Raw genomic sequence first — 6,000 nt, 5'->3', positions numbered from 1 at the left:
AAGCCAATTGAGTATTTATGAGCAAATCATATATATTGTTGTACTCTTATCACATTTATCTATGTATAAAACTCTAAAGCTAAGGGTTTTGAATCTTTCATAATAATAAGTGTGGGCTGGAATGAATCTTGTACCTGGAGAAACTTCTCTTAGATTTTACATTATCTTTGTTAGTGATTTCCTTTCATCTTTGGGGAAGCATCAAATAAGTTTTATTTGTACTGTTGAAGCCTATCTTTCTCAGCATGCTGGTTCTATTCTGGGGCAACTAAGTGTTACCTGGAGCTTCTTTTGAAATGTGGATAAATTCACACAGACACATGCCTCCACTGAATCCAGAAGAATAGGAAAAGAAAGTCAATATGATTCCAGTCCTAGAGACTGTTGCTTTGTTAGTGCTCACGACTATTAACTGCAATGTGGGTGCAGCAATGATGCTGTTTTCTGCTTTTGAGAAGTTGCTTCTTAAAGATAGAAGCAAAATGGCTCAAAAGCAGACAAAACCATTTCCCAGTCCAGAAGTTATTATCTGTGGAGTAGGATATTGACAGCATTGAGAACAGGAGTGACAGGCCTCTGTGGACCAGGCAGCCACAGTGAGGAGTGCAGCCTGCATGAGCTCAGGCCTTGAGGCCTCATCCTACTCAGGACAGCCTAAGGGAACAGGGCAGTTTGATGGGCTGAACTACCTTTAATGATGGACCCATGCTTGTGAGAAAAGATAAAAATCGCCAGATACATTGTTTAAATGGCAAAGTCAACTTGGGGCATATACTTAGAAATGTAGTTCCTAATGTCTTCAAAAATGATGGATTATAAAGCATTACGAAAAAAATAGAAATAGGGAAACACTGCAAGCTGGTTAATTTTGCACACACACACAAAAAAAGAGCAAGGATGAGCACAATTCCACATTGTCTAATAACTTGTCAGCTGTAGAAGCCACTGTGCTGAAACAGGGCAGATTTATTTCCAGCTCTGGCTGTCCTCAGTTTTCTGGTGATGCTGCTTGGATTCTGTTGCCCCCATCCACATCTTTCCTCCAAAGCCAGGAACCAGTCACCCATAACCAGTGCTAATGAAGCAGGTGGTCATGGAAGGAGAGAGAGCAGGCTGGTAGAGGATACAGGTGACACAATAGGGCAAGCAGGGTGTCTAGCACAAAATGGAGCCAGCGATGACCCACACTCCTCTTTGCTTTGCCCTTCCTTGTCTTGGGGGCCACTTTCCAGTTGCCCACTGGACCTAAGTTTGAATTCACATTTCAGTTCTGAGTATTACTCCAAGAGGCAAATAGTCAGCATTTCTGTATTTCTAAGATGGGTCCCTCAAGTCCCTTTGCTCTCAGTTCCCCTGCAGTTTCACATACAAGTTGCATGTCTGTGAGCACAAAGGTCAAGAGAGCACATAGCAAAAGAAAGGGACCATGTTCTCAGGGGAAATGACACAGGATTCAGGGCTGATGGTCTGTGGTGGATGGAAACCGATGAATGATGAATGGTTTTTTAAAATCAGTATGAAGTCTGCCTTCTTTCAGAAAATTTGAACAGGTAGGTCCTTGTTAGGATGATATGAAAGAGGGCAGAAAATTGTGATGATAATAGGACTGTGCAAAACAGAGACCAATGATACATGCTTATAGTCATAACATGTAAATTATTTTTGTTCTTTCACCCATGGGATTCTTTTATGAATACGGTGATAACTGCTGCCAAGTGTTTGATTGTCTCTTAATTTAGTAAGAAATCAGATATCAAAATGGGCATTTATAATTTTGAACTTACATTACTGTTTCTGATGTAGTTAATGTCCTCCCTTAAAAAAATGCATCACTTCCCTTATTTATTGTATTAACTAACTAATGCACTTTAATACGAGAAAGTCAATTATGCACGAAGAAGTAGACTCCAGGGCTAACTTCATACAGCTCTAACTTTTCCATGCTGCTTAAGAGCTACTGTCTTCTTCAGCAAGGAACACAACTTGCACTGTGGCAAATTTTAGGGACTACCACTTGAGCTTCTGACTCCTCCATGCTACTGACTTTGATATCACAGAGATAAGCTTACCTGCAAAAAGAGTGTACTGGCCAGTTTTATGCCAACTTGACACAAGCTAAAGTCATCCGGGAAGAGGGAACCTCAATTAAGAAAATGCCTCCATAAAATGGGGCTGTGGGCGAGCCTGTAGAGTAGTGGTTCTCAACCTCCCTAATGTTGCAACCCTTTAAAAAAGTTCATGTTGTGGTGACCCCCAACCATAAAATTATATTTGTTTCTTCATAAGTGTAGTTTTCTACTGTTCCAAATCATAATATAAATATCTATTTTTTTATGGTCTTGAATGACTGCTGTGAAAGAGGCATTCAACCTCTACAGAGATCAAACCCACAAGTTGAGAACTATGGCTGCAGAGGGCATTTTTCTTAGTCATTGATGGGGGAAGCTCAGGCCATTGTGGGTGGTACTACCCCTGGGCTGGTGATTTTGGGTTCTATTAAAAAAAATAGACTGAGCAAACTATGAGGAATGAGTCAGTAAGCAGTACCTATTCCCTTATGGCCTGTGCATCAGCTCCTGCCTCCAGGTTCCTGCTCTGTTTGAGTTCCTGTCCTGACTTCCATCAATGATAAATAGTGATAAGGAACTGTAAGCCAAATAAACCCTTTCCTCACCAACTTGCTTTTTGGGTATGGTGTTTCATTGCAACTACAGAAACCCTCTAACTAAGACACAGAACTAGAAAAGTAGACCTGTAAATCGTATAGAATTTCTTCATTTATGATTACAAACTCAGTCTAGTCTAGCAGATTCTTTCCTTCCTTTGACTTTTTAGCTGTTTTGTTTGCACATAGGAAGACAAGTCATTAGAATATCAGAACCCCCAGTGAGTACCATGTTAGGTATCAGAATTGGCATCTCTTTAGTATCCCTGATGTCCTCATCACAGACCTCGTGGGTGTAGCATAATCTCCCTGGAGATGTCAGTGCTGCTTCCTAGGGACACATTGCACTTACAGAAGTGAAGGGACTCTAAAGAATTGACTCCATTTATGAACTTAATTGGCTTGAGGCTCGGGATTTATCTTTACAACCCAAGAAGCCATCCAATATACTTTATGTTTCTTGGCATATTCATCAAAATTGTCCTGAACTCCTCTATTTTTATCATGCTGATTTTTATGAGACTCAAAATATATGCTCTTTCCAAACTATCTCACTTATCTTCATAACATTCTAAATCATAGCAAATGTTGACCTGATTTCAGTTTGCTGGAAGGATCTATATCCTGTGCTATTTTGCTAGTACTTAGCCATATTTTAATTCAGTATATTTATTGTACTGGTATTAAATATTTTTATATTCTATACTTTCTAAATATAGAAATAATATTTTTTTGACAGCTACATATAGGACAGTGCATATACATATGTGTATATGTGTTTGAATGTATACATACACACACAAATGTATTTCTGTTGCTGTGACAAAAACACCCTCATAAAAAGCAACTTAGGGTATAAATGATTTATGTTACTTCATAGTTTATTTCAAGATATTATCCATCATATGAAGAAGTTAACTCAGCAAGCAGGAACTTAAAACAGTTAGCCACATCATATCCACAGTCAAGGCAGCAAGAAAAGAACATATGCAGCTTTTTTTCAGGCTTTTTCTGTGAAGATTCATTTCTCTACTCTTATACAGTTCATGTTCTCAAGCGTAGGGAATGGAACTAACCATAGTGGTTTGGTCTTTCCACATCAATTATCTTGATGAAAACAATCCCCATACACCTGCCCACAAGCCAACCCAATGTAAAAAAAATTTCCTCCTTGAGACTCTTCTCAGACAATTTTAGGTTATGTCAAATAAAGCCAACCATCACAAATGCATACACACATGCTAGGTGTGTGTGTGTGTGTGTGTGTGTGTGTGTGTGTGTGTGTGTGTGTGTGTGTGATCTTTACTACAGTACATTATATTTCAACTCTGGAATATTAGAAACATTTAAGTACACTTTTTATTCTTGAAAATTAGTAAGACTGTACAATATATTAGAAAAAGGAGGCATGTTCGTAAACATTGGTGAAATTTAGAAAAGCCATTTCTTTAGAAACCCTGAATATGATGCTTCTCTGTTGTATATTTGCAAGCTTTACAGGTGTATATGGTACAGGTTTGCTCATCAGTAAGATGCTTTTCTTCTATGATCTAGCAGCTGTCTGACAAAAAAATATGTAAGTCCTGAGGCTCTCAAGAGGGAGCCGATGAAGCACTCAGAAATCCCACTTCAATCCCACAGCAGCTGGGGGTGTGTTCACACTTATTTCACACCAGCCTTCTTTTGCTCTCTCACTGTTAGTGTTGGTTTTTTTTTTTTGTCCTATACAGCTTGCCTCCTCTGAAGAATATATTACAGTTGTCTCTAATTTTTAATTATTTATATTTTCCCTATCTATGTAGCTTCAATAACAGGTTGAGCTCTTTTAACACTATTCCACTCTCATTTAATCTTTTTTTTAAAAAAAAATCAACCAAGTGTGTGCTCACTTCAGCAACACATATACTAAAATTGGAATGATACAAAGAAGATTAGCATGGCTCCTGCACAAGGATGACATGCAAATTTGTGAAGTGTTCCATATTTTTCTTTGACTGTGTTACCTTTTCAACTGGTTTTCACTGTTTTCTGTTTTCACTCTTGATAAATAAAAAGCTTTAAAATCCCCCCCCCAAATCACCAAGTACATACATTCCTTTTATATTTTTAGAAGAAAGAGGAAAAAATTGAATTTATTAGCTCTCAGGAAGAGGAATAAGGGCACATCTTCTGTGGTGTTTTACCCAGAACATTGTATAAATTTTTAATACAATGCTAAGTTTTGAAACCGAGGCGTCTTGCATGCCAAGACAGTGGTTTCACAACTGAATCCTTGTCCTCTTTTTACATTTTATTTCGAGTCAGAGTCTCACTGAGATAGCTAGGTTAGCTTTGACCTTGGGATCTTCTGCATTAGCCTCCTAAGTAAATAAAATTACATTCACTGTTTCCCTTCTTTTTAGCAATTCTGTTTCCTATACTATTTTTTTCTGGTCTCTACTTACATTTAAACTCTAAACCACTATGAAGCACAATTACTTGGTCATATCAAGAACAAGATCTGCCCCAGGTTCTGGCCACCGGGCAGGTCCCCTTCTAGCCCCACCGGGAAGGATCCCCTTCTCCAAGCCCCCGGCAGCCCCTGCAATCTCCATGCCCTGGCCCCACACCCATCTGCCTGAGACCCCAGCCACTTCCTGAGACTTAGAGACTGGCCCCCAGCTCCCATCCTGCCCCCAACTTCCCTTCTGGACCAGAGAGTGATCCCATCCTGCCCGGGACTTCCCTTCTGGACTAGAGCTCACATCCTGACCTGGACTTCCCTTCAGGATAAGAGCGCCCATCCTACCACTGACTTCCTGTCTAGACAAAAGCTCCCATCCTGCCCCAGTTTCCCATCCAGATAAGAGCTTCCATCATGCCCTGGATTTCCCATTTGGACAAGGGAGCTCCCATCTGGACAAGAGAGAAAGAATTCCTGAATCTGTCAGCTCTGTCTGAAACAAGTGCACAGATAAGGCCAAGAACGAACCATAAGGAGATGGGCAGATGTCAAGGCAGAAGTACATACAACAAAATGAAGAGCAATACAGCATCACCAGAACCTAGCCCGCCTCCAACATCTAGATCTGAACATCAAACATTGGAAGAAGCAGAAGAAAACAGCCTTATGAATAACATCATGAAGAAGTTAGAGGCTTATGTAGAGGAAAAGACAAAAAAAGAAAAAAATGGGAAGAACACTGTAAACAACTAGAGGAAAGGGCAAACAAATTAGAAGAAAACAATAAAGTCCTGGAAGAAAACAATAAAGCCCTGGAAGAAAACAATAAAGAAAGAAAATCATGAAAAAACAATGAAACAAATAAAGGAAACAGTCCAAGACCTGACAAGGG

General features: G+C 39.5%; 1 non-coding gene across 1 annotated transcript; it reads left to right on the top strand.

The window, feature by feature from the left end:
* The first annotated feature begins 4,546 nt into the window (after positions 1-4,546).
* On the top strand, positions 4,547-4,653 carry LOC121824912 (U6 spliceosomal RNA). Its single transcript, XR_006066911.2, has one exon. It is a non-coding gene; the product is annotated as a U6 spliceosomal RNA (small nuclear RNA).
* Positions 4,654-6,000: the final 1,347 nt, after the last annotated feature.

Source organism: Peromyscus maniculatus, chromosome 21, assembly GCF_049852395.1.
Source record: "Peromyscus maniculatus bairdii isolate BWxNUB_F1_BW_parent chromosome 21, HU_Pman_BW_mat_3.1, whole genome shotgun sequence".
NCBI classification, from domain to species: domain Eukaryota; kingdom Metazoa; phylum Chordata; class Mammalia; order Rodentia; family Cricetidae; genus Peromyscus; species Peromyscus maniculatus.
The sequence above is the reverse complement of the archived record's forward strand: the minus strand, read 5'-3'. Positions and strand labels throughout refer to the sequence as shown.